General features: G+C 45.6%; 1 long non-coding RNA gene and 1 pseudogene across 2 annotated transcripts in view; one reads left to right on the forward strand and one right to left on the reverse strand.

Annotated features, from left to right (window-relative positions):
* The window catches only part of LOC144577952 (uncharacterized), an 86,307-nt gene that overhangs the window by 11,069 nt on the left and 49,611 nt on the right, over nucleotides 1-25,627 (reverse strand). The gene's annotated exons all lie outside the window — the stretch shown is intronic.
* Nucleotides 1,017-1,114, forward strand: LOC144578214 (small nucleolar RNA U13; annotated as a pseudogene).

The following is a 25,627-nucleotide window of genomic DNA, read 5'->3' on the forward strand; positions in this document are numbered from 1 at the left end:
TCTTGGCTAACCGCAACCTCTGTCCCCCAGGTTCAAGCACCTCTTTTGCCTCAGCTTCCAAAGTAGATAGGGTTATATGGGCTCACCGCCGCATCCGGTTGCTTTTTGTGTTTTTAGTATACATGTGGTTTCACCATGTTGGTCAGGCTGCTCTCAAACTCCTGACCTCAGGTGAGCCACCCGACTCGGCCTCCTAAAATGCTGGGATTACAGGCATGAGCCACCGTATCCAGCCTCACGTAGATCTCATAAACACATATGCCATGAGCTGCCATATGGGAGACTCGGTTCTATACTCTTTCATAGTTTTTGAACTTTGAATAATTTAAATGCATGGCCTATTTTTTTTAGTTGTAGCACTTAATAGAATAGTATTTAGATTGTATTAATCTAAATAAAATCTACCATAGAATTTACATTGTACCAGTGAATGCTGATGTATAAAAAAATTGCCAAAGTGTGTGTGTGTGTTCATGTGCACGTTTATATGTATGTATATTTCACTTTTTTTGAGTTAGTCTCGCTCTGCCACCAAGTCTGGAGTGCGGGAGTATGAACCTGGCTCGCTGCAACCTCTGCCTCTAGGGTTCAAGCGGTTCTCCTACCTAAGCTTCCCGAGTAACTGGGATTACAGGTACACACCACCACATCCAGCTCATTTTTGTATTTTTAGTAGAGAAGGCGTTACACCATGTGGGCCAGGCTGGTCTTGAACTCCTGATCTCAAGAGATCCACCTGCCTTGGCCTCCCAAAGTACTGAGGATTACAGGCATGAGCCAGTATGCACAGATAAAAAGGTGTGTTTTTTGAGAAAAATGAACAACGTACCAACAAAAAATTGGGAACAGCTGGGGCTGGTGGCTCATTCCTATAATCCTAGCTCTTTGGGAGGCTGAGGTGGGAAGATCGCTGGAGTCCAGGAGGTTAAGGCTGCGGTGACCTATGATTGCACCACTGCCCTCCAGCATGAGTATTGAAGCAAGACCCTGCCTCAAGAAAAACTAAAATTTTAAAAAACCAAAACCTAAGCATGACAATTGGGTTATCAGGCTATTTTATGATATGTGCCATTCTCAAAACTTTTTGCGGTATCATCACATCACTCATCCGACACGAAAAAATAAAAAATAAAACCCAGAAACTCAAACTAAAAATATTTACAAATCCATAGTGTTATGCGTTGTGCTCTGTCTCCCTGAAAGACGCTGAAGCCCTATGCCGCAGGGTCTGTGGATGCGACCTTATTTGGAAATAGCCTCTTCACATGTAATCGAGCTAAGCTGAGGTAATGAGGGTGAATCCTAATCCAGTGTGCCTGGTGTCCTTATAAAAAGGGGATGTGTGGACAAAGACACCTACAAAGGGAAGACAGTTTCAAGACAGAGACAGAAGACCACCTGCAAGCCAAGGAACTCTGGAGGCTCTGAGAATCCATGAGCGAGACCTGGGACGGACCTCCATCACAGCCTTCAGAGAAAAAACAAACAAACAATAAAAAATCCCTTGATTTCAGACTCCTGGTCTCCAGAACTGTGAGAATAAGTCTCTGTGGTTGAAGCCACACAGTTTAGGGTACTTTGTTAAGGCAGTGCTGGGAAATGAATGCAGAGTTCTTGGGGCACGCATCCACACTTCTGAAGGAAATGTGGCACATGCAATGCTTGAACTTACAATTCATACCTTTCTCTACTCTGAATTCTTTTTTTGAGAGGCAGGGTCTCACTCTGTCACCCAGGCTGGAGTGCAGTGGCACAAGCATGGCTCACTGCAACCTCCAGTTCCTGGGCTGCAGCAATCCTCTTGCCTCAGCCTCCTGAGTAGCTGAGACTATGGGCACATGCCACTGTGCCCAATTTTTAAAAAATGTTTTGTAGAGATGGGGTCATGCTATGTTGCCCGGGTTTACCTGGAACTCCTAGCCTCAAGTGATCTTTCCATCTTGGCCTCCAAAATTCTGGGATTATAGGTTTGTAACTGGCTTGCCTTTAAAAACAAAAACAAAAACAAAACCAGAATCTTCCTATATTGCCCAGGCTGGAGTCCAGGGACATGATCTTGGCTCACTGCAACCTCGACCTCCTGGGTTCAAGCAATTCTTTTGCCTCAGCCTCCAGAGTAAGTCAGCTTATAGGCTCCTACCACCACACCTAGCTAATTAATGTATTTATATTACAGGCGAGGTTTCACCTGTGGGCCAGGCTTGTCTCGAACTGCTGACTTCAGGTGATCCGCCCACTTCAGCCTCCCAAAATGCTATGATTGTGGCTCACTGCAACCTCCGCTCCTTGGTTCAAGCAATGCTCCTGCCTCAGCCTCCCAAGTAGCTGGGATGACAGGTTCTTGCAGCATGCCAGTTTTTGTACCTTTAGCAGAGACGGTGTTTCACCATGTTGGCCAGGCTGGTCTTGAACCCCCGACATCAGGTGATCTGACTGCTTCAGCCTCCCAAAATGATAGGATAACAGGCATGTGCCACTGTGCCCGGCCCACTTCTGTTATTATTACAGTGTAATATATAATGAAATATTTACACAACTCACCGTAACGTAAAATTAGTGGGAGCCCTGAGCTTGTTTCCCTAAAACTAGAGCATCCCTTCTGAAGTTGACGGGAGACATTGACAGATAAACAGGCATTGGATTCTCATAAGGAGCACGCAGTCCAGCTCCCTCGCATGTGCTGCTTACGGTAGGGTTTGCATTCCTATGAGACGCTAACAACGCCACCGATCTGACAGAAGGTGGAGCTCAGGTGGTGATGCCAGAAATAAGGAGCGGCTGTGAACACAGATAAAGCCTCCCTAGCCCGTTCGCTGCTCACCTGCTGTGCTGCCTGCCCAGTTCCCAACAGGTGAGATGGGCACGGTGGCTCGCACCTGTAATCCCAGCACATTGGGAGACTGAGGCACGTGGATCACCTGAGGTTGGGAGTTCGAGACCAACCTGACCAACATAGAGACACCCTGTCTCTACTAGAAATACAAAAATTAGCCTGGCATGGTGGCTCATACCTGTAATCACAGCTACTTGGGAGTCTGAGGCAGGAAAATGGCTTGAATCTGGGAGACAGAGGTTGCAGAGAGTCAAGATCATGCCATTGCATTCCAGCCTGGGCAACAAGAGCAAAACTCCCTGTCAAATTAAAAAAAAAAAAAAAAGCCCGGGTGCAATGGCTCACACTTGCAATCCCAGCACTTTGGGAGAATGAGGAGGGCGAATCACCTGAAGTAAGGCGTTTGGGACCAGCCTGGCCAACATGGTGAAACCCTGTCTCTACTAAAAATACAAAAATTAGCCAGGTGTGGTGGTACCTGAGCCTCGGAGATGGAGGTTACTTGAACCTCGGAGATGGAGGTTACATTTACCTGAGATAGCACCGCTGCACAGACTGAGACTCTGTCTCAAAAAGAAAGAGAGAAAAAAAAAGAAAAACAAAAACAGGCTACTGGTACAGATCCGTGGCCAGGAGGGTTGGGGACCCAAGCTGTAGACAATATGTAATGATCAAATCGGGGTAACTGAGACAGTCATCACCTCAAATATTTATCTTTTGTTTTGGGAACAAGAAAAGTCTTCTCTTCTAGCTATCTAGAAATATTCAAATAAATTCTCATTCACTGTAATTTCCCTTGTGCACTATTGATTACTGGAACATATTCCTTCTATCTAGGCCTTCTGGTCTTTCATTCATTCTTTTTAAAATTATTTTCATTTATTTCTGAGACAGTCTCTCTCTCTCTGCCAGGCTACAGTGCAGTGACATGGTCTGGACTCAATGTAACCTTCACCTCCTGGGTACAGGCAATTCTCCTGTCTCGGCCTCCTAAATAGCTGGGATTACAGGCGTGCATCAGTATTCCTAGCTAACTTTTTTTATTTTTAGTAGAGATGGGGTTTCACCATATTGTCCAGGCAGGTCTCGAATCCCTGACCTCAAGCAATCCACCCACCTCGGTCTCCCAAAGTGCTAGGATTACAGGCGTGAGCCACAGCACCCGGCCATTTATTCATTCTTACATTCATTCATTCTATGAATAACTACTGCCTGGTTATCATATACCTGACAGGGTTCCGGGCTCTGGGCAAACAGCAATGAGCAAAACAAAGTTGCTGCTCTCTTAATGGATCCATCATTCTAATGAGGGGGAAAGAGACAGGCGATCCATAAACAAACCATTAACACAGACAGCTCATCAGGTGGAGAGTGCTATGAAGAATAAAAACTAAAGCAGGTATGGCCAGGTGCGGTGGCTCCCATCTGTAATCCCAGCACTTTGGGAGGCTGAGGAGGATGGATCCCTTGAGGTTAGGAGTTCAAGACCATCCTGGCCAACATGGTGAAATGCCAACTCTACTAAAGGTACAAAAAAGAAAATTACCTAGGCATGGTAGCAACTGCCTGTAATCCTAGCTATTCAGGAGGGTGAGGTGGGAGGATTGTTTGAACTTGGGAGGTGGAGGTTGCAGTGAGCCGACATTGCCTCACTGCACTCCAGCCTGGGGAACAGAGCAAGATTCTGTCTTCAAAAATAAAAAAGTAAAGAGAAATCGGGTGCAGGTTAGAGTGCACTAGCACAAGCAGGGGTGCTCAGATGCTGGTGAAGGTGGTCAGGAAAGGCCTCTCTATGAAGGTGATAGACATGAGGGCTGAGCCTGGGGACTCCTGAAGAGAGCAGCATGGGAGGGCCCTAGGTATTGGTCCCATTTGTGATCCTTTTGTTTTGTTTTGTTTGGTTTTTGACACAAAGTCTTGCTCCGTCACCCAGGCTGGAGTGAAGTGGCACAATCTGGGGACACTGCAACCTCCACCAACTGGGTTCAAGGCACCTCAGCCTCCCAAAGAGCTCGGATGGCAGGCATAAGTCACTGTGCCTTGCCTATGCATCATGTTTAAATTCTTCTGAAAGCTGTGCTTTAGGAAGAGTGTTCTGACAGCAATCAGAAATAAATGACAGAACGGCAGAACAAGAATCACGTCAGTGACAGGGTGGCTATGGACATTTGTTGGCCAGCAGCAAGAAAGCCACTCATACCCTGGATTCTACCTCTGCAGCCTGTCTGCACCTGAACTCTCCTCCCCACGTCAATGGAAGCCTGGAACTCTCAGAAGAGCAGACCTCAACGGCCGCTGTCATCTTCACCAGAATGATGGAATTAATTCATTCACACAGAAGATAGCAGAAACCCGGTGAGAACAGGATCCAGAATGTGTGGGTTTTGATGGACAGGGTGGTAGGATCAGGGAGGCTCCACCTACATCACCTCCTGAGCCCCACACTCCTTCCCCAGTCCTGCTCACCATAGAGACTAGAGTGACATGACCAGAAATGTAGACGCTTGGAAAGACACCAGCGACATAAAGAAGAGGAGGCCAGAGGTCCACAAGGTACGCAGATCCTGGCCTCGGATGCCCAGGACTCTGTCCAGAATGGCTCCCTCCCAGCCATGGAACTTGATGGTCCTCGAGTTCCTGAGGATAGAGCTGGTGAGTCGGGCCCACAAGTCCTTCTGCCTTGTTTGCTCTCCTGGGATTGGAGGGAAGAGAGAGATGAAGACATAGTTGGTCCGGAATTCTCCCCTGCACCCTGAAAGTCACTGTGCAGCAAATCCCGCTGATCCTTCCTACTGCGTCCCAAAGCTGTCTGCCTCTCCGCATCTCTGACCCTCAGTCCTGATCCATCCACCATCATCCTGTGCCTGGATTCCTGCAGGAGCTGACCCAGGACCACTGCCACAGAAAGGAGGCTTCTGGTGCCCAGAGAACAGAGGCTGCCCCTGAGCCCACCTGGGTATGGCACCATCAGGAAGGCTACCTGGAGGTGGGTAATGCCTGAGCTACATCTTTCTTCCTTTTACATTTTTGGTGGAGTTGTGGGGTCTCACTCTGTTGCCCAGGCTGGCCTCAAGCTCTTGGGCTCAAGTGACCCTCTGCCCCTGGCCTCCTAAAGTACTGGGATTACAACCTGAGCTACATGTTAAATGGACAGGAGGTGGGTGCTGGGCAGGCAGAGGATGAGGGGATGGAGCCGGGAAGAGGGATTGAAGGCTCTGAGACAGGGGACAGCAAACACCTAGGCAGAGGGAGCAGCATGACTGAGAGGACACTAGGTGTGGCCAGAGGAGTACATGCGCGGCGTCACTTGGCACTTTAGGGTCAGGCAGGAGTTCGGGGTCTGTGCTTAACCAGGGAGGGGCATCATCAGAAGGCAGCTGCCTGGAGAAGGTATTTTGTTATTTCTTGAGATGGAGTCTTGCTTTGTTACCAGCCTGGAGTGCAGTGGCGCGATCTTGGCTCACTGTAATCTCTGCCTCCTGGGTTCGAGTGATTCTCCTGCCTGACATTCTGGAGTAGCTAAGATTATAGGTGCCTGCCACGATGCTCAGCTAATCTTTGTATTTTTAAGAGGGATGGCATTTTGCCATGTTGACCAGTCTGGTTTAGAACTCCTGAACTCAGGTGATCCACCTGTTTCGAACTCCCAAAGTGCTGGGATTAGAGGCATGAGTCACTGTGCCCGGAGGACGCCATGCAGGAGGCTGGCCAAATGACAGATAATTGGAACAACTGGGCCTAGAGAGAAAATAAGTTCCTTCCCTTTATCCCCCTTCCCTCCCTCCCTCCCACCCTCCCACCTTTCTTTTCTTCCCTACTCCTTTCTTCTGCTCTCCTGCCTTGCTTTCTGCCCTCTTTTTTCACCTCCCTCCTCCCTTTCTTCCTGGCCTCCATCATTCCTTCTCTTCCTCTTTCAACTCTTTCCTTCCCTCCATCTGTCCTCCCCTTTCCTATCTTTCCTTCCCTCCCTCCTTTTCACTCCTCCCCTCCCTCCTTTCTCCCCATCCCTCCCTTCTTCCCTTCCTCTTTCCTACCCTTCTCCCCTCCCTCCCTTCTTCCATAGTTCTCAAACACTGGTCCAGCACCTTCTACATGCCGAGCACTAACTAGATACTGAATCTGACACAAAGATTGTGCTGTGCTGCCGTGGAGCTTCTAGTCTAAGGAGAGCAAGGCCATCGGCCCCTGCCAGGTGCTTCTTGAAGGGCCCTTTAGGAAGTGGGAAGTGCTGGGGAACAGCAAAAATGAACCCAAAACAGGCCAAGGAAGAGAGATGCTGAAAGGAGAGGGATGGGCGGGGTGTGTCCTTGCTGAACGATGGTGAGGAAGGTGGACCTGACTGCAGGGGGTGCTGGAGGGGACAAGGGTCTTCTGGAGTGAGGGTGGTCCAGGCGGAGAGCAGCTAAAGCAGATGCCTGGAGAGATGTGTGAACATCAGTCAGGTGTGAGGATGGGGTAGGTGGGAAAGGGAGGGAGACGGGTGGAAGGTGAGGCTGGAGTCAATGAGGCAGCTCAGGGAGGGCCAGGTGGGCCACTGCGGGGCCTTTGGCTCAGACTGAGGAAAATGGGGCAGCTGTGTGTCTGAGCAGAGAAGGGTGTGATAAATTCAGCTCACACAGGTCTCCTGTGGCTGGAAGTGAAGAGAGGCTGGGGCGGAAGTAAGGAGTGAGCCAGGGCCTTGCTGCTGGATGCATTTTTCAGATGACGTCAAGCAAATCTGCTGACTGATGGGGTGCAGGAGAAAAAGGCATTGATCTGACCCGGGGCCTGGGGTCTGAACACTGGAGGGAAGAGCCGCCGTCCAATGCGATGGGGAAGGAGAGGGGCAGGTCTGCACAATCGGCAGGTCTGCACAATCGGCAACTCGCAGAGACAAGAACAAAGCCAGACCCGCTGGATCCCACTCAGCTCTGCCCTCCCCATCGCCCACACCAGGGTCTGTGTCTTCCTCCCTACTTCCTGCCTGGTCCATCTTTTCCCCCAAAAGCCGAACCTGAAAGTGATTCCTCTTCTTGCTGAAGGAACAACTCAGAGGCAGGTGGCTCAGGAAGACAGCGATGGTAGAGGGACCCAGGAGCTAGGCACGGAGGGGACAGAACCTCAGGAGATCCCGGGGAGCCCAGCTGCCAGAGGCGTGTGAACCACAGCAGCTCCATCTTGAATAGGAGATGCGTAAAAGGAGGCTGAGACCTACTGGGTTTCATTTCCAGGCAGTGAAGGCATTCTGAGTCACAGGATGACACAGGAGGGCAGCACAGGATATAGGTCACAGAGACCTTGTCAGTAAAACAGGCTGCAGTAAAGAAGCCAGTCCAAGACCCACCAAAACCAAGATGATGACCAGAGTGACCTCTGTTCATCCTCACTCCTACATTTGCCACCAGCGCCATGACAGTTTAAAAATGCCATGGCAACATCAGAAAGTTTCCCTATAAGATCTATAAAAGGGGAGTCATGAATAAAAAGGAGTCTAGCCCTCATTTAGCATGTCAGCAAGAAATGACCCTAAAGATGGGCACCAGCGCCCTCTGGGCTGCTCTATGGAGTAGCTATTTCATCTTCATCTTCTTAAAAAACTTGCTTTTTAAGGAAAGAATAAACTTACACTGTGGCTCACATTTGTAATCCCAGCACTTTGGGAGGCTGAGGCAGGTGGATCACCTGGGGTCAAGAGTTCTAGATCAGCCTGGCCAACATGGTGAAATGCTATCTCTACTAGAAATATAAAAATTAGCCAGGTGTGGTGACATGCACCTGTGATCCCAGTTACTCAGGAGGCTGAAGCAGGAAAATCTCTCGAACCCGGGAGGCGTAGGTCGTACTGAGCCAAGATCACACCGCTACTCTCTATCTAGCCTGGGCAACAAAGACTCCATCTCAAAACCAAACCAAAACAAAACAACAAAAAAAGCAAAAAAACAGACAATTGTGCTTTCACTCTACAGACTCATGCTGAATTGCTTCTTACACGAGATCCGAGGACCCTCCCTTGTGGTCTGGATCGGGTCCCCTTTTCTGTAACACAGCTGCAGATCCTGAAGAGGGTCAGACTTGGATCCTAAGATGTGGAGTCAAGGAATGTCATAAGGACAGCCACCGGGTCCCAGGGATCTGGGCTCATGGGGGTCTGCTGGGTCAGGAGGCGCGTGCTGAAGATGGAGTCCATCAATGTCAGGGAGGGGAACCACCCACTTACACGATGGGGAGAGAGTCATATTCAAGAAAGAACATGCACACACACGAGTGGGACTGGGAGCTGTTCCTGGCCACAACAGTGAAGTTGAGACCTCTGGAATCAGGACCGGGTTCAAATCCTGACTCTGAGGATTGTGAGGGTGGCTTTGGGGCAAGTCCCCTCCCTAACGTGCAGTTCCCTTGTCAGCAAAATGGGAAAGAGTTGCCCTCATTTTGCATGTTTGCTTATTACGTTTAAGTATCTTTCTAATCTTTTTACCCTCACGAGGGTTGTAAGACTTAGCAAATCATCATACAGATGCCCAGTTACCTTTGAAGACAAAAAGTAAATAAAGTTTTAGTTTAAGTCTTGTGCATTATTTGAGACATACACTGAGAGTTTGAAACTCTCACTTAACTGGATGTCCTGTGTTTTCTCTGGCAACCCTGCTCCCTACCAACGTGGTGCTTTTGGGATACATATCCCCCTGCCTCTCAGCTTTGGTTTCTATATCTGGAAAATGTGGAAGTGGGAGGTAGAATAAATGATTTTTATGTTGCTCTGACTTTCTGAGAGTCCTTCCTAGGTTACTTGAACCCATTCTCTCACCAAGCCCCACCCCAACTCCAGTCTGCGTGCCTCAATTTCCCATCTCAGTCCTTAGGAACACTCTTTTTTTTGGAGATGGAGTCTCACTCTGTTACCCAGGCTGGAGTGCAGAGTCACGAACTTGGCTCCCTGCAACCTCTGCTTCCCAACCGATTCTGCTGTCTCAGCCTCCTGAGTAGCTAGGATGACAGGTGTGCATCACTATGCCTGGCTAATTTTTGTATTTTTAAAACAGACAGGGTTTCACCATGTTTTCAGGCTGGACTCGAACTCCTGGACTCAAGTGATCTATTCACCTCAGCCTCCCTAAGTGCTGGGATTACAGGTTTGACCCACCCCACTCAGCTCAAAGAAAGTAGAACACCATTTTCTAATGTCGGGTCAGTTTGTTTCATTTATACGGCAATGGCGTCACCTGGTGGCTTCATGGAGGAGTGCCCTGAGGGTAAACCTCCCACAGCAGGGGTTGGCAAAACACTCAAAGGAATCTGACAGAAGATGACCACCTCTCTCTGGGGAAAAATGGTTCATAAAACTGTAGCAACCTCAGTATCCACCCCTCCTTCACCAGGATCTCATGGTGATGTTAGGAACTGTCTACCAAGAGGCAGGAAAAGGGCACAGGGAAAGTGACACGGTGCATTATCTGCGGATATCTCGGTCTTCTTTGATTTTTTTTTTTAAAGAGGAGTCTTGCTCTGTCCCTCAGGCTGGAGTGCAGTGGTGAAATCTCGTCTAACAGCAATTTACACCTCCGGTTCAAGCAATTCTCCTGCCTCAGCCTCCTTAGTAGCTTGGATCACAGGCACACGCAACCATGCCCAGTTCATTTTTGTATTTTTAGCAGAGACAAGATTTCGCCGTGTTAGCCAGGCTGATCTTGAACTCCTGACCTCAAGTGATCTGTCCAGCTCAGCCTCCCAAAGTGCTGGGATTACAGACATGCACCCCCATGCCTGGTTTTCTCACTTTATTTATTTTTTATTTTTTAGATGGAGTCTCACTCTGTCACCCAGGATGGAGTATGATGGTGTGGTCTCGACTCACTGCAACCTCCACCTCCCAGGATTCTCAGCCCATAGTCTCTCGAGTAGCTGGACTACAGGCATATGCCACCACGCCTGGCTAATTTATGTATTTTTAGTAGAGATGGGATTTCACTATGTTGGTCCTGATGGCCTCGAACTCCTGACCTCCAGTGATCCTTTCACCTAGGTTTCCTAAAGTGCTGGGATTACAGGCATGAACCACCATGTCTGGCTGTGGGTTTTCTTGAAAACCCACATGATTCCTTATCATGTTTAACAGAATTGTGCCCCAGCCCTGGACTTCCCTCAATTCATCCTCCTTTGAATAGTGAACCTCTCAAATGCTGTAACAAACATGGAAGAGCCACTGGCAGGGTGGGCTGGTTGGTGGCAGGGGGCCTGGGGTCCCAGCAGTTGGCATCCCCTTTCCCAGGATGTACACATGGCCTCATATACCAGGTCCTTTTATCTCCTAGGTCAGCTGGTCAACACCGTCTGGGTAAAAAAAGGAGACCAGATCTTGTTTTCATCCACATTTGAAGCCAATGTCACCACCCACGACATTGCTGTCAGTGCGTGCCCAAGCCCCCGGTAGCTTAGAAAAATTAAGACCTGGTTTATTAACCATACACCTACCAGACCCAACCCAGCCAAAACATGAAATCGACTGGGCTCAGTGACCCACATCTGTAATTCTAGCACTTGGGGAGGCCAAGGCGGGTGGATGTCCTGAGGTCAGGAGTTTCAGACCAGCCTGGCCAACATGGTGAAACCCCATCTCAACTAAAAATATAAAAATGAGCCTAGGGTAGTGGTGCACACCTGTAATCGCAGCTACTCGGGAGGCTCAGGTTGGAGAATCACTTCAATACAGGAGGTGAAGGTTGTAGTGAGCCGAGATTGAACCATTGCATTCCAGCCTGGGCAGAGCGTGAGACTCCATCTCAAAAAACAACAATAACAACAACAGAAACACAAAATCAAACAACGCCTTTTTTTTTTAGAGAGAGAGAGCGACTTCCTGTGTTGTCCAGGCTACAGTGCAGTGGTACAATCATAGCTCACTGCAGCCTCTTATTCCCATGCTCAAGCAATCCTATCACCTAAGCCTCCTGAGTAGTTGGGATTACAGGTGCATGCCACCGTGCTCAACTAATATTTGTGTGTGTGTGGAGATGGGACCTCACCATGTTGGCCAGGCTGTCCTCAAATTTTGGGCATCAAGGGACCCTCGCTTCTCAGCCTTCCAAAGTGCTGGAATTACAGGCATGAGCCTCTGATCCTGGACAAAACCTAATTACACATTCATGAATGACCAAGGGCATGATGGCTCATGTCTGTAATCCCTTTACTTTGGGGAGGATGAGAGGATATCTTGAGGTAAGGAGTTTGAGACTGGCCAGGCCAATAGGATGAAACCCCATCTCTACTGAAAGAATACAAGGCCGGGAGTGGTGGCTAACACCTGTAATCCTATGACTTTGGGAGGCGGAGGTAGGCAAATCATTATGTCAGGAGTTCGAGACCAGCGTGGTCAACATGGTGAAACCCTCTCTACAAAAAATACAAAAATTAGCTGGGCGTGGTGGTGCGCCTCTGTAATCCTAGGTACTCAGGAGGCTGAGGCAGGAGAAATGCTTGATCCCAGAAGGTGGAGGTTGCAGTAAGCTGAGATCACACCAATTTATTCCAGACTGAGGGACAGAGCAAGAATCTATCTCAGAAAAAAAAATTAGCCAGGCATGGTTGCATGTTCCTGTGATCTCAAGCTACTCTGAAGGCTGAGGTGGGAGGATTTCTTGAACCAGGGAGAATGAGGCTGCAGTGAGCTGAGGTCATGCCACTGCACTCCAGCCTGGGCGACAGAGCGAGACCCTGTTTCAATAAATCAATAAATAAAATAAAAATTTATTGTCTCCCAATTGGGAGGCCGGAAGTGTAGTTGGGTGTCTGCAGGCCAGGCTCTCTCTGGAGGCTCTGGGACAGCAGGCATCCCTTGACTTATAGTGGCCATTGTCCTTCTATGCATGTCTGTTTCTGTGTGAAAATTTATTTTTGGGCAGGCACAGTGGCTCACACTTATAATCCCAGCACTTTGGGAGGCCGAGACAGGATTGCTTGAGCCTAGAAATTCAAGTTTAGCCTGGGAAACATAGTGAGATACCATCTCTACAGAAAATACAGAAAATTAGCTGGGCATGGTGGAACACACCTGTAGTCCCAGCTACTCAGGAAGCTGAGGTGGAAGGATCATTTGAACCCAGGAGATTGATGCTGCATTGAGCTATGATCACATCACTACACTCAAGCCTGGGTAACAGAACAAGACTGTCTCAAAAAAAATATTTTACTCTTTCTTTTTCTTTTACTGGCAACAAATTTCCCTTTTAGTAAGGACACCAGTTATATGGGATCAGGGCCCCACCATCATGACCCATTTTAACTTGATAACCTCTGTAAAGACCCAGTCTCCAGATAAGATCATGCCTGTAATCCCAGCACTTTGGAAGGCTGAGGTGGGAGGATCACTTGAGGCCAAGAATTCAAGACCAGCCCGGGCAACACAGTGAAACTTCACCTCTACAAAAAAATAAAAAAAAATAGCTTGGTGTAGGGGTGTGTACCTGTAGTCCCAGCTCCTTGGGAGGCAGGAGCACAGAGTGAGCCCAGGAGGTCGAGGATGCAGGCATCTGTGATTGTGCCACTGCCCACCAGCTGGGCAATAGCAAGACCTAGTCTGTCTCAAGAGAAAAAAAAAAGTTTGCTGATCCAATGTGGGGTAATTTTTTATAACTTTAACTCTGTATTTTTTCATATTGCTTAGCTTTTCTACATGAACTCTGTGATTATAACAAGAAAATAGCAGTCACATTACATTTTTTTGTTTTTTGAGATGGCGCTCTGATCTTGTTTCCCAGGCGGGAGTGCAGTGGCATGATCTTTGTTCATTGCAACCTCCGCCTCCTGGGTTGGGCGATTCTCCTGCCTCAGCCTCCTGAGTAGATGGAACTACAGGCACATGCCACCCTGCCTTGCTCATTTTTGTATTTTTAGTAGAGAGGAGAATTCACCGTGTTGGTCAGGCTGGTCTCGAACTCCTGGCTTCAAGTGATCTTCCCACCTCAGCCTCTCAAATTGCTGGAATTGCAGGCATCAGTCACTGCATCCGGCCATTCTTATCTTTTTGTCAACAGAAATGACCAGCATTTCAATTTCTGTTTGTCTTGTTTTTCTTAAATGAAAACAAACTAGCAGTTATAATTGGGAGGACAATTTGCATTATGGGAATCTGGGAGTCATGCCAATTTCTGTAATCAAAGTTGGTAAAAAAAAAAACTGGGGTTATGCGATGGGGTGGTGGCACACGCCCATAATCCCAGCACTTTGGGGGACTGGCGTGGGTGGATCACCTGAGATCAGGAGTTTGAAACCAGCCTGGCTAACATGGTGAAAGCCCGTCTCTATGAAAAAAAAAATACAAAAATTAGTCAGGCCTAGTGGTGGGTGCCTGTAATCTCAGTTACTCGTGAGACTGAGCAGGAAAATAACTTGAGCCTTGGAGGGGGAGTGAGACTCTGTCTCAAAAAAAAAAGAAAAGAAAAGGAAAGAAAATTCATCCTGGAATGTAAGGCTGGTTCACCATACACAAGTCTATAAACATAATTCTCCACATAAACAGAACCAAACACAAAAACCACAGGATTATCTCCATAGATGCAGAGAAGGCAAAACTCTCAATAAACTAGGTATTGACAGAACTTATCTCAAAATAATAAAAGCTATTTATGACAAACCCACAGCCAGTATCACAATGAATAGGCAAAAACTGGAAGCATTCCCTTTGAAATCTGGCACTAGACAAGGATGTCCTCTCTCATCACTCCTATTCAATATAGTACTGGAAGTTCTACCCAGAGCAATTAGGCAAGAAAAAAAAAATAAACCGTATTCAAATAGGAAAGGAGGAAGTCAAATTTTCTCTCTTTGCAGACGACATGATTGTATATCTAGAAGACCCCATCGTCTCAGCCCACAATCTCCTGAAACTGATAAGCAACTTCAGCAAAGTCTCAGGATAAAAAATTAATGCACAAAAATCACAAGCATTCCTATACACCAATAACAGACTTAAAGAGAGCCAAATCAAGAATGAACTGCCATTCACAATTGCTACCAAGAGAATAAAATGCCTAGGAATAAAAGTAACAAGGAATTTAAAGACCTCTTCAAGGAGACCTACAAACCACTGCTCAACAAAATAAGAGAGGACACAAACAGATTGAGAAATATTCCATGGTATTCCTTAGGAAGATTTGGTATCATGAAAATGGCCATACTGCCCAAAGTAATCTATAGATTCAACACTATCCCTATCAAGCCACCAAGGGCCTTCTTCGCAGAACAGGAAAAAAACCACCTTAAACTTCATATGGAACCAAAAGAAAGCCCACATAGCCAAGTCAAATCTAGGCAAAAAGAACAAAGCTGGAGGCATCACACTACCTGACTTCAAACTATACTACAAGCCTACAGTAATCAAAAGAGCATGGTACCGGTACCATAACAGAGATATAGACCAATGGAACAGAACAGAGGCCTCAGAGGCAAGGCCACACATCTACAACCATCTGATCTTTGACAAACCTCACAAAAATAACCAATGGGAAATGGATTCCCTGTTTAATGAATGGTGTTGAGAAGACTGGCTAGTCCCGTGCAGAAAGCAGAAACTAGACCTCTTCCTGACACCTTACACTGAAATTAACACCAGATGGATTAAAGACTTAAACATAAGACCTAACACCATAAAAATCCTAGAAGAAACCCAACACAAAACCATTTAGGATATAGGCATAGGCAAGGACTTCATGACTAAAACACCAAAAGCATTGGCAACAAAGGACAAAATAGACAAATGGGACCTAATCAAACTCCACAGCAAAAGAAACCATCATTAGGGTGAACTGGCAACCAACAGAATGGGAAAAAATTTTTGTAATCTACCCATCTGATAAAGGGCTAATAACCAGAATCTTCAAAGAACTAAAACAGATTTACAAGAAAGAAACAAACAAGCCCATTCAAAAGTGAGTGAAAGATATGAACAGACACTTTACAAAAGAAGACATACATGAGGCCAACAAACATATGAAAAATCTTCATCATCATTGGTCATTAGAGAAATGCAAATCAAAACTACATTGAGACACCATCTCATGTCAATTAGAATGGCAATCATTAAAAAACCTGGAGACAACAGATTCTGGAGAAAATGTGGAGAAATAGAAACACTTTTACACTGTTGGTGGGAGTGCAAATTAGTTCAACCATTGTGGAAGACTGGCGATTCCTTAAGGACCGAGAAATAGAAATTCAATTTGACCCAGCAATTCCATCACTGGGTACATATCCAAAGGATTATAAGTCGTTCTACTATAAGGACACATGCACACGAATGTTAATTTTTGCACTCTTTACAATAATGAAGTCTTGGAAACAACCCAAATGCCCATCTATGGTAGACTGGACAGGGAAATTGTGGCACATATACAACATGGAATACTATGCAGGCATAAAAAAGATGTTTGTAGGGACATGGATGAACCTGGAAACCATCATTCTTACCAAACTGACACAAGAACAGAAAATCAAACCCTTCATGTTCTTACTTATAGGTGGGTGTTGAACAATGAGAACACATGGGCACAGGGAGGGAAACATGATACCCTGGGGTATGTGGTGGGAAACTAGTGGAGGGACAGCATGGGGTGGGGAGTTGGGGAGGGATAACATAGGGAGAAATGCCAGATATAGGTGATGGGGAGGAAGGCAGCAAACCACATTGCCACGTATGTACCTATGCAACAATATTGCATGTTCTTCACATGTACCCCAAAACCTAAAATGCAATTATATATATATATGCACATACAAACATATATATGTACATATATATATAAATGTATATGGAAAGTTGCCTCTCCACCTCTTTCTCCCAGACCAAAAAAAAAAAAAAAAAAAAACCAGAAAGAAAAGAAAAAGAAAAATTGGGGTTATTAATCAGTTGGTAAGGAGTAATGGTCTTGTTCACAAACTTCAGATCCTTATTTTGAAGGCTAGAAAGCACTCTAGTTAGTAAAATAATAACAGTAATGACAACAGCCAAAAGGGAAGAGTATTTAAAATGCAGGAGGTGCTTGTCTAGGCTCATTTGTGGGTAACATTATTTAGCCTTGAGCATCACCTTAGGAGAGCATCCTCATATGATTCCTATCTGACAGGTGGGAAAACTGAGGCACAGAGACCTACGCTGTCTGTCCGGACTCAAAGTAGTATTAAGTTGTGGCGCAGGTGTCACCTGACATTGTCTTGTGCACTATGCCTATCTATTATTCTTATTTTTGAGACAGAGTTTCCTTCTTCTTGTCCATGCTGGCGTGCAATCTCAGCTCACTGCAACTTCTGCTTCCCAGGTTGAAGCAGTTCCCCTGACTCAGCCTCCCAAGTAGCTGGGATTACAGGCACGCACCACCATGTTTGCCTAATTTTGTATTTTTAGTAGAAATAGGGTTTCTGCATGTTGGTCAGGCTGCTCTTGAACTACTGACCTCAGGTGATCCATTCACCTCGGCCTCCCAAAGTGCTGAGATTACAGGCATGAGCCACCACACCGGGTTTTGTTTTTGAGATGGAGTCTTGCTCTGTCTTCCAGGCTGGAGTGCAGTGGGATGATCTCGGCACACTACAACCTCCACCTCCTGGGTTCAAGCAATTCTCCTGCCTCAGCTTCCTGAGTAGCTGAGATTGTAGGCACGTGCCACCACGCTGGGCTGATTTTTGTAGTTTTAGTGGAGTCAGGGTTTCACCATGTCGGCCAGGCTGGTCTTGAACTTCTGACCTCAGGTGATTCACCCACCTCGGCCTCCCAAAGTGCTGGGATCACAGGCATGAGCCACCTCACCTGGCCACTATGCCTATCTCATTGTATTCCTAAAAAAAGAGGAAAAAGAAATAATTGTATTTCTATCCTCACAGTAACTCCATGAAGGAGATAGTATCATTTACCTTTTACAAATGCGAAAACAAAAGCTCCAGCTTTGTTTCACTTTGAAACACAAGCTTGAGTGCAATGGCATGATCTTGGCTCACTACAGTCTTGACCTCCGGGACTCCAGTGATCCTCCCGCTTTATCCCCCTGAGTAGCTGGGACTACAGGGGGACACAGCCACACCTGGAAAATTTTTTGAAGTTTTTTTGTAGAGATGGGGTCTTGCTATGTTGCCCAGGCTGCTCTCAAACTCCTGGGCTCAAGCAATCCTCCCACATCAACCTCCCAAAATGCTGGGATTACAGGTGTGGTCGCTCCAGCTTTTTTTCCCCCAAGTCCACATGAAGTTGTTAGTGGCTGAGTCAAAAGAGTCCCGGGGTCTGCTGACTCCTACTTCAGTGTTTTTTCATCTAGACTGTAGCCACAGTAATTTCTGGAAATATTCTAACAGTGGACTGTGATGGATTATTTGGGTGTGTAGCACAAACAGAGGAACATCTCTTAGGAGACTGAACCCTGATGTTCTGATGGGGCCAGCATGTATTCTGTAAAAACGTTCCATAGCTCCCATCCATGACCAGTGAATAAGAATTAGGTACTAGGCATGGTGGCTCACGCCTGGAATCCCAGGACTTTGGGAGGCTGAGGTGGGTGGATTACTAGGTCAGTTCAAGAACAGCCTGGCCAGTATGATGAAACACCATCTTTACTATAAATAAAAAAATTAGCTGGCCGTGGTGGTGGGTGTCTGTAATTCCAGCTACTCAGGAGGCTGAGGCGGCAGAATCGCTTGAACCCAGGAGGTGGAGATTGCAGTGAGCTGAGATTGCGCCACTAAACTCCAGTCTGGGTGACAAAACAACACTCGGTCTAAAAAAAGAAAATGCTGGGCATTGGCCAGGTGCGGTGCGGTGGAACACATCTGTAATCCCAGCACTTGGAGAGGCTGTGGCAGGCAGATCACTTGAGGTCAGGAGTTCCAGACCAGCCTGCCCGACATGGTGAAATCCCATCCCTACTAAAAATATGAAAATTAGCTGGGTGTGGTGACAGGTGCCTACAATTCCACCTACTCAGAATGCTGAGGCAGAATTGCATTAACCTAAAAGGCGCAGCCTGCAATGAGCTGAGATCCCACCACTGTACTCCAGCCTGGGCGACAGAGCGGGACTTCATCTCAAAAAAGAAAAAAAGGTGGGTGTGGAGGTGTGTGGTCTCAGCTACTCATGAGACTGAGGTGTGCGGATCGCTTGAGCCCAGGAATTTGAGGCTTCAGTGAGCTATGGTGGAGTCACTGCACTCCAGCCTGGGTGACTAAATGAGACCCCTATTTTAAAAATTTAAAATAATTTAAAAAATGAACAAAATAAGAGAGACAATAAGATAGTATTCATCATCACTAAGAGATCAATCATATCACCCACTGAATCTTCCCAACATAATCAAACTCTAATCTAATGGGGTGACCATGAATGCAGCTGCAAATATGCCACAAATACAAAAGACAGAGAATGGGTTCACCTTCACCAAGGAAATCCAGACTTTGAGAAAGACCCAACAATGTGGAGTCTTCCAAAATTCATAGAAAGGAAAAGGGATAGGCCAGGCAAGGTGGCTCAGGCCTGTAATCCCAGCACATTGGGAGGCCAAGGTGGGCACATCACAAGGTCAGGAGTTTGAGACCAGCCTGACCAACATGGAGAAACCCCATCTCTACCAAAAATACAAAAATTAGCCAGGTGTGGTAGCACATGCCTGTGATTCCAGGTATTCAGGAGGCTGAAGCAAGAGAATCACTTGAACCCGGAAGTCGGAGGTTGCAGTGTGCTGAGATTTTGCCATTGCACTCTGGCCTGGGTGACAGAGCAAGACTCTCTTTCAAAAAGAAAAAAAGGGAAAAGGGATAGAGAAAAAACTTGTAGATTGCATATTTTTTTAAATTTTAGTTTTTGCTGGGCACTGTTCACACCTGTGATCACAATCATTGTACTTTGAGAGACTGAAGTGGGCAGATCACCTGAGGTCAGGAGTTTGAGGACAGCCAAGCTAACATGGTGAAACCCTGGCTCTATTAAAAGTATAAAAATTAGCTGGGCATGGTCCCATGTGCCTGTAATCTCAGCTACTCAAGAGGATAAGGCAGAAGAATGGCTTGAACCCAGGAGGTGAAGGTTGCCATGAGCTGAGATCACACCACTGCACTGCAGCCTGGCTGGAGTTAAAAAAAAAATTTAGGTTTTGTAGAGACAGGAGTCTCCCTGTGTTGTCCAGTTCAGTCTCAAACCTCTGAATTTAAATGATCCTATCACATCAGGATTACAGGTGTGAGCACTCACCCAGCTAACAAACTTGGAAATTGAAAGAGGCTTAAAAGACATAACAATGCTGGGAAACAATTATGGGTTGGAGATGCATACTAGGGCTGCTCTACTCTAAAGAAACAGAAAGAGGCCAGGTGTTACACCTGTAACACCAAACACTTTGGGAGGCCGAGAAGGGAGGATCGCTTGTGCCCAGGAGTTTGGGATCAGCCTGGCAACATAGTAAGACCCTGTCTCTACAGAAAAAAAAAAGTTTTTTTTTATTAGCCGGGAATGGTGATGCACACCTATAGTCCTGGCTACTCAGGAGGCTGAGGGGAGATGATCACTTGAGCCCAAGAGGTCAAGGCTGCAGTGAGCCATGTTTATACCACTGCACTCCAGCCTGGGTAACTGAGCAAGAACCTTCCTCAAAAAAAAAAAGAGAGAGAGGAACAGAAATCAGCAATTACTGTGAATGTCAGCATTGGGGAATACTTCTGGAGAGAAGGGAGGGGCTGGCATTGTGCCCATCTCCAGCCCTTTCTGGAAGTAGAGTCTAGTAGGGAAGACAGCAACACGAGCGGAGATTCAGGCTGCAGCACCAGGAAGTTCCCTTCCACTTTCCTGCCTTCTTGCCCTTTCCTTTGTGGAACGGGAGCACGATTTTTTTTCTTCTTTGCCTTTCTACCTAGAGTTTCTGACAGAAGAATTTATATACCGGATATATAGCATCAACATGAACAGCCAGCTGGAATTGACGTCTTTGTTGATACCCCAGTCAGGCATATCCCTGATTCCTCTGCTAAGTACATCTGGATGTTGCTACTGTCCAGGATTCTCAGCCACATGCTTGGTGCCCACTCCCAGATTCTGAAAATTTCCTGACATTACCCCCAAAAGGAGGGACACTCACTCACAATTCTGCGTAGAAATCGTCTCGATGTGTCCTTTTTTTTTTTTTTTTTGAGACAGAGTCACTCTGTTGATCAGACTTCAGTCCAATGGTGTGACCTCAGCTCACTGCAACCTCCGTCTCCCAGGCTCAAGCAGTTCTCCTACCTCAGCCTCCCAAGTAACTGGAGTTACAGGCACCTGCAACCATGCCTGGCTAATTTTGTGTTTTGAACGGAGTTGGGGTTTCACCATATTGGTCAGGCTGGTCTTGAATTCCTGGTCTTAAGTGATCCGCTCACCTAGGCCTCCTAAAATGCTGAAATTACAGGCATGAGCCATCATGTCTGGCAATTTCTGTGTCACCCCCCTAGGCCAGCCTCTGCATGTTTGGGTTTGATGAGGCTGTGGCTGTCCAGCTGGCTGCCTCTCATCTTTAGTTTCGTGTCTCCTCGATACTTCTCACCTGCCCATGAATTCATTTTCTTTTCTTTCTTTTGTTTTTTTCTTGAGATGGAGGTTTGCTCTGCCACCAGGCTGGAGGGAAGTGGCATAATCTCAGCTCACTGCAACCTCTGCCTTCCATGTTTGAGCAGTTTTTTTGCCTCCGCCTCCCAAGTAGCTCGGACTACAGACATGTGCAACCATGCATGGCTAATTTTTGTATTTGTAGTAAGATAGGGTTTCCTCATGTTGGGCAGGCTGGTCTCAAACTCCTGACCTCTGATGATCCACCCACTTCGACCTCCCTAAGTGCTGGGATTACAGGCATAAGCCACAGTGCTTGGCCTCAGTTTTTAAACTCAGCCTGAATGGGCTTCTCTTGCTAGCAGCTAAGAGCTCTGACCCTTAAAGCCTTCTCCCACCCAGAAGGAAGTGTTTGGATGTTTCTGGATCTAAAATCCAAGGGTTTAAGCCTACCAGTAGTTGCAAGTGCAGATGGTCACACAATTTTTTGATTTTACAGTGGCACAAAAACGATCACATTAAGTAGAAACTGTCCTTCCAGTACTGATACAACCTTTCTGGTTTTTACTGTTAGTATAGTATTCAATAAACTGCATGAGGGCCAAGTGCAGTGGCTCATGCCCTTAATCCCAGAAACCAACCGAGCCCCCTTTGACCTAACAGAAGGTGAATCAGAGCTAGTTTCAGGCTTTAATATTGAATATGCCGCAGGCTCATTTGCCCTATTCTTTATAGCAGAATACATAAATATTATCATAATAAATGCCCTAACCACCACCATCTTCCTAGCAACATCATTCAACATAACCATATCAGAAACATACACAATCAACTTTATAACTAAAACCCTCCTATTAACCACCCTATTCCTATGAATTCGAACAGCATATCCTCGATTCCACTATGATCAACTAATATACCTCCTATGAAAAAATTTCTCACCTCTTACACTAGCACTATGCATATGATATATTTCAATGTTCATCTTAATATCTGGCATCCCACCACAAACATAAGAAATATGTCTGACAAAAGAGTTACTTTGGTAGAGTAAATTATAGAGGTTTAAAGCCTCTTATTTCTAGGATTTTAGGAATTGAACCCATACCTGAGAACTCAAAACTCTCCGTGCTACCTATTACACCATATCCTAAACAGTAAGGTCAGCTAAATAAGCTATCGGGTCCATACCCTGAAAATGTTGGTTAAATCCTTCCCGTACTAATATCAACCCCCTAGCCCACCTCATTATTTCCTTATCCATCCTAACAGGAACCACAATTACAATTCTAAGCTCACACTGATTTCTAGCCTGAATAGGCCTAGAACTGAATAGATTAGCCATCGTACCAATTTTAGCCAAAAACACAAACCCCCGATCCACAGAAGCTTCTACTAAATGCTTCCTAATCCAAGCAACAGCATCAATAATTCTCCTAATAACCATTTTCCTTAATAACTTAACCTCCGGAAAATGAACAATCAACCCACCCCATAACCAAATTTTATCCACAATAATACTGATTGCCCTAGTAATAAAAACAGGAATAGCCCCCCTCCACTTCTGACTTCCAGAAGTAACCCAAGGAATCCCCAATTCCAGCCATAATTGTTCTCACATGACAAACACTTGCCCCCTTGTCAATCATATTTAAAATCTTCTCATCAATAAATATGAACATTATCCTAATGATCTCAATCCTATCAATTATGGTTGGCAACTATGAAAAATTCTAGCCTACTCCTCAATCACCCACATGGGATGAATAATAGCAGTGCTATACTACAACCCAAGCATCACCATTCTAAACCTTATTATTTATATCTTCCTAACAATCTCCACATTCATAATTTTTTACCTAAACTCAAACGTAACAACCCTATCACCATCGCACACTTGAAATAAACTAACATGAATAATACCCATAATTCCACTAATAATAATATCCTTAGGAGATTTACCCCCACTAACAGGCTTCTCCCCTAAATGAGCTATTATACAAGAACTTACAAAAAACAATAACCTAATTATCCCACTCACAATAGCCATATTAACACTAATAAACCTCTACTTCTATATACGCCTAACATACTCCATCTCAATAACAATATTCCCCACATCCAACAACACAAAAATTAACTGACAACTAAAACACATAAAACCAATGCCACTCCTACCCCCACTCATAACTTTTTCCACATTACTACTACCTTTAACCCCACTAATACTTATAAACTAGAAATTTAGGTTAATAAGACCAAGAGCCTTCAAAGCTCTTAGTAAGCAAACTTTACTTAATTTCTGCACCATTATAAGGACTGCAAAACTTTATTCTGCATCAACTGAACGCAAATCAATTACTTTAATTAAGCTAAGCCCTTCCTAGATTGATGGGACTCTAACCCACAAAAATTTAGTTAACAGCTAAATAACCTAATCAACTGGCTTCAATCTACTTCTCCCGCTGTCAGGGAAAAAAAGGCGGGAGAAGCCCCGGCAGAGTTGAAGCTGCTTCTTTGAATTTGCAATTCAATATGATATATCACCTCGGGGCTGGTAAAAAGAGGGGTTACTCCTCTGTCTTTAGATTTACAGTCTAATGCTTACTCAGCTATTTTACCCCTAACTATGTTCATAAATCGCTGATTATTTTCAACCAATCACAAAGACATCGGAACTCTATACTTATTATTTGGTGCATGAGCAGGAGCAGTAGGAACAGCCCTAAGACTCCTAATCCGAGCAGAATTAGGCCAACCGGGAAGCCTAATAGAAGATGATCACATCTACTATGTTATTGTAACGTCTCACGCATTTATTATAATTTTCTTCCTAGTAATACCAATCATAATTGGAGGCTTTGGGAACTGACTTGTCCCTTTAATAATTGGTGCTCTCAACATAGCATTTCCCCGAATAAACAACATGAGCTTCTGACTTCTACTCCCTTCACTCCTTCTCCTACTCGCATCCTCTAACCTAGAAGCTGGTGCCGGAACTGGCTGAACAGTTTACCCACCCTTAGCAGGTAACATATCACACCCAGGAGCTTCTGTAGACCTAACTATTTTTTCGTTGCATTTAGCAGGTGTCTCCTCCATTCTAGCGGCTATTAACTTTATTACAACAATTATCAACATAAAACCCCCAGCCATGACCCAATATCAAACCCCCCTATTCGTATGATCTGTCCTAATTACAGCGGTCCTTCTTCTACTTTCCCTTCCAGTCCTAGCTGCCGGAATTACTATATTACTAACTGATCGTAATCTCAATACTACTTTCTTCGACCCTGCTGGTGGCGGAGATCCCATTCTATATCAACATCTATTCTGATTTTTTGGTCACCCTGAAGTGTATATTCTCATTCTACCAGGTTTTGGAATAATTTCACACATTGTAACATATTATTCCAATAAAAAATAACCATTTGGCTACATGGGTATGGTCTGAGCTATAATATCCATTGGCTTCCTGGGATTTACTGTATGGGCCCACCATATGTTCACAGTAGGAATAGATGTAGACACTCGCGCATATTTCACATCAGCTACTGTAATCATCGCAATCCCCACCGGAGTAAAAGTATTTAGCTGACTAGCTACACTACACGGTGGTAATATTAAATGATCCCCCGCAATACTATGGGCCTTGGACTTTATTTTTCTTTTCACCGTGGGCGGATTGACAGGAATTGCATTAGCCAACTCATCATTAGACATTGTATTACACGACACATACTATGTAGTAGCACACTTTCATTACGTATTATCTATGGGAGCAGTATTTGCTATTATGGGAGGCTTTATTCACTGATTTCCACTGTTTTCAGGCTACACACTTGACCAAACCTATGCTAAAGTTCATTTTACTATTATGTTTGTAGGAGTAAATCTAACCTTTTTTCCGCAGCACTTCCTTGGCCTATCCGGAATACCTCGACGATACTCAGACTATCCAGATGCATATACCACATGAAACATTGTCTCATCTGTGGGATCTTTCATCTCACTAACAGCAGTTATTCTTATAATTTTCATAATTTGAGAAGCATTCTCCTCAAAGCGAAAAGTTTCTACCATCGAACAACTATCTACCAATCTAGAATGACTATATGGCTGCCCTCCCCCCAGGGAGGCTGAGGTGGGAGGATGGCTAAAACCCAGGAGTTTGAGGCCAGCCTGGGAACATACTGACATCCTCTCTTTATAAAAAAGATAAAAATTAGCCACGTGCAATTGTTTACACTTGTAGTCCCATCTACTTGGGA

The sequence above is a fragment of the Callithrix jacchus genome, chromosome 10 (genome assembly GCF_049354715.1).
Source record: "Callithrix jacchus isolate 240 chromosome 10, calJac240_pri, whole genome shotgun sequence".
NCBI classification, from domain to species: domain Eukaryota; kingdom Metazoa; phylum Chordata; class Mammalia; order Primates; family Cebidae; genus Callithrix; species Callithrix jacchus.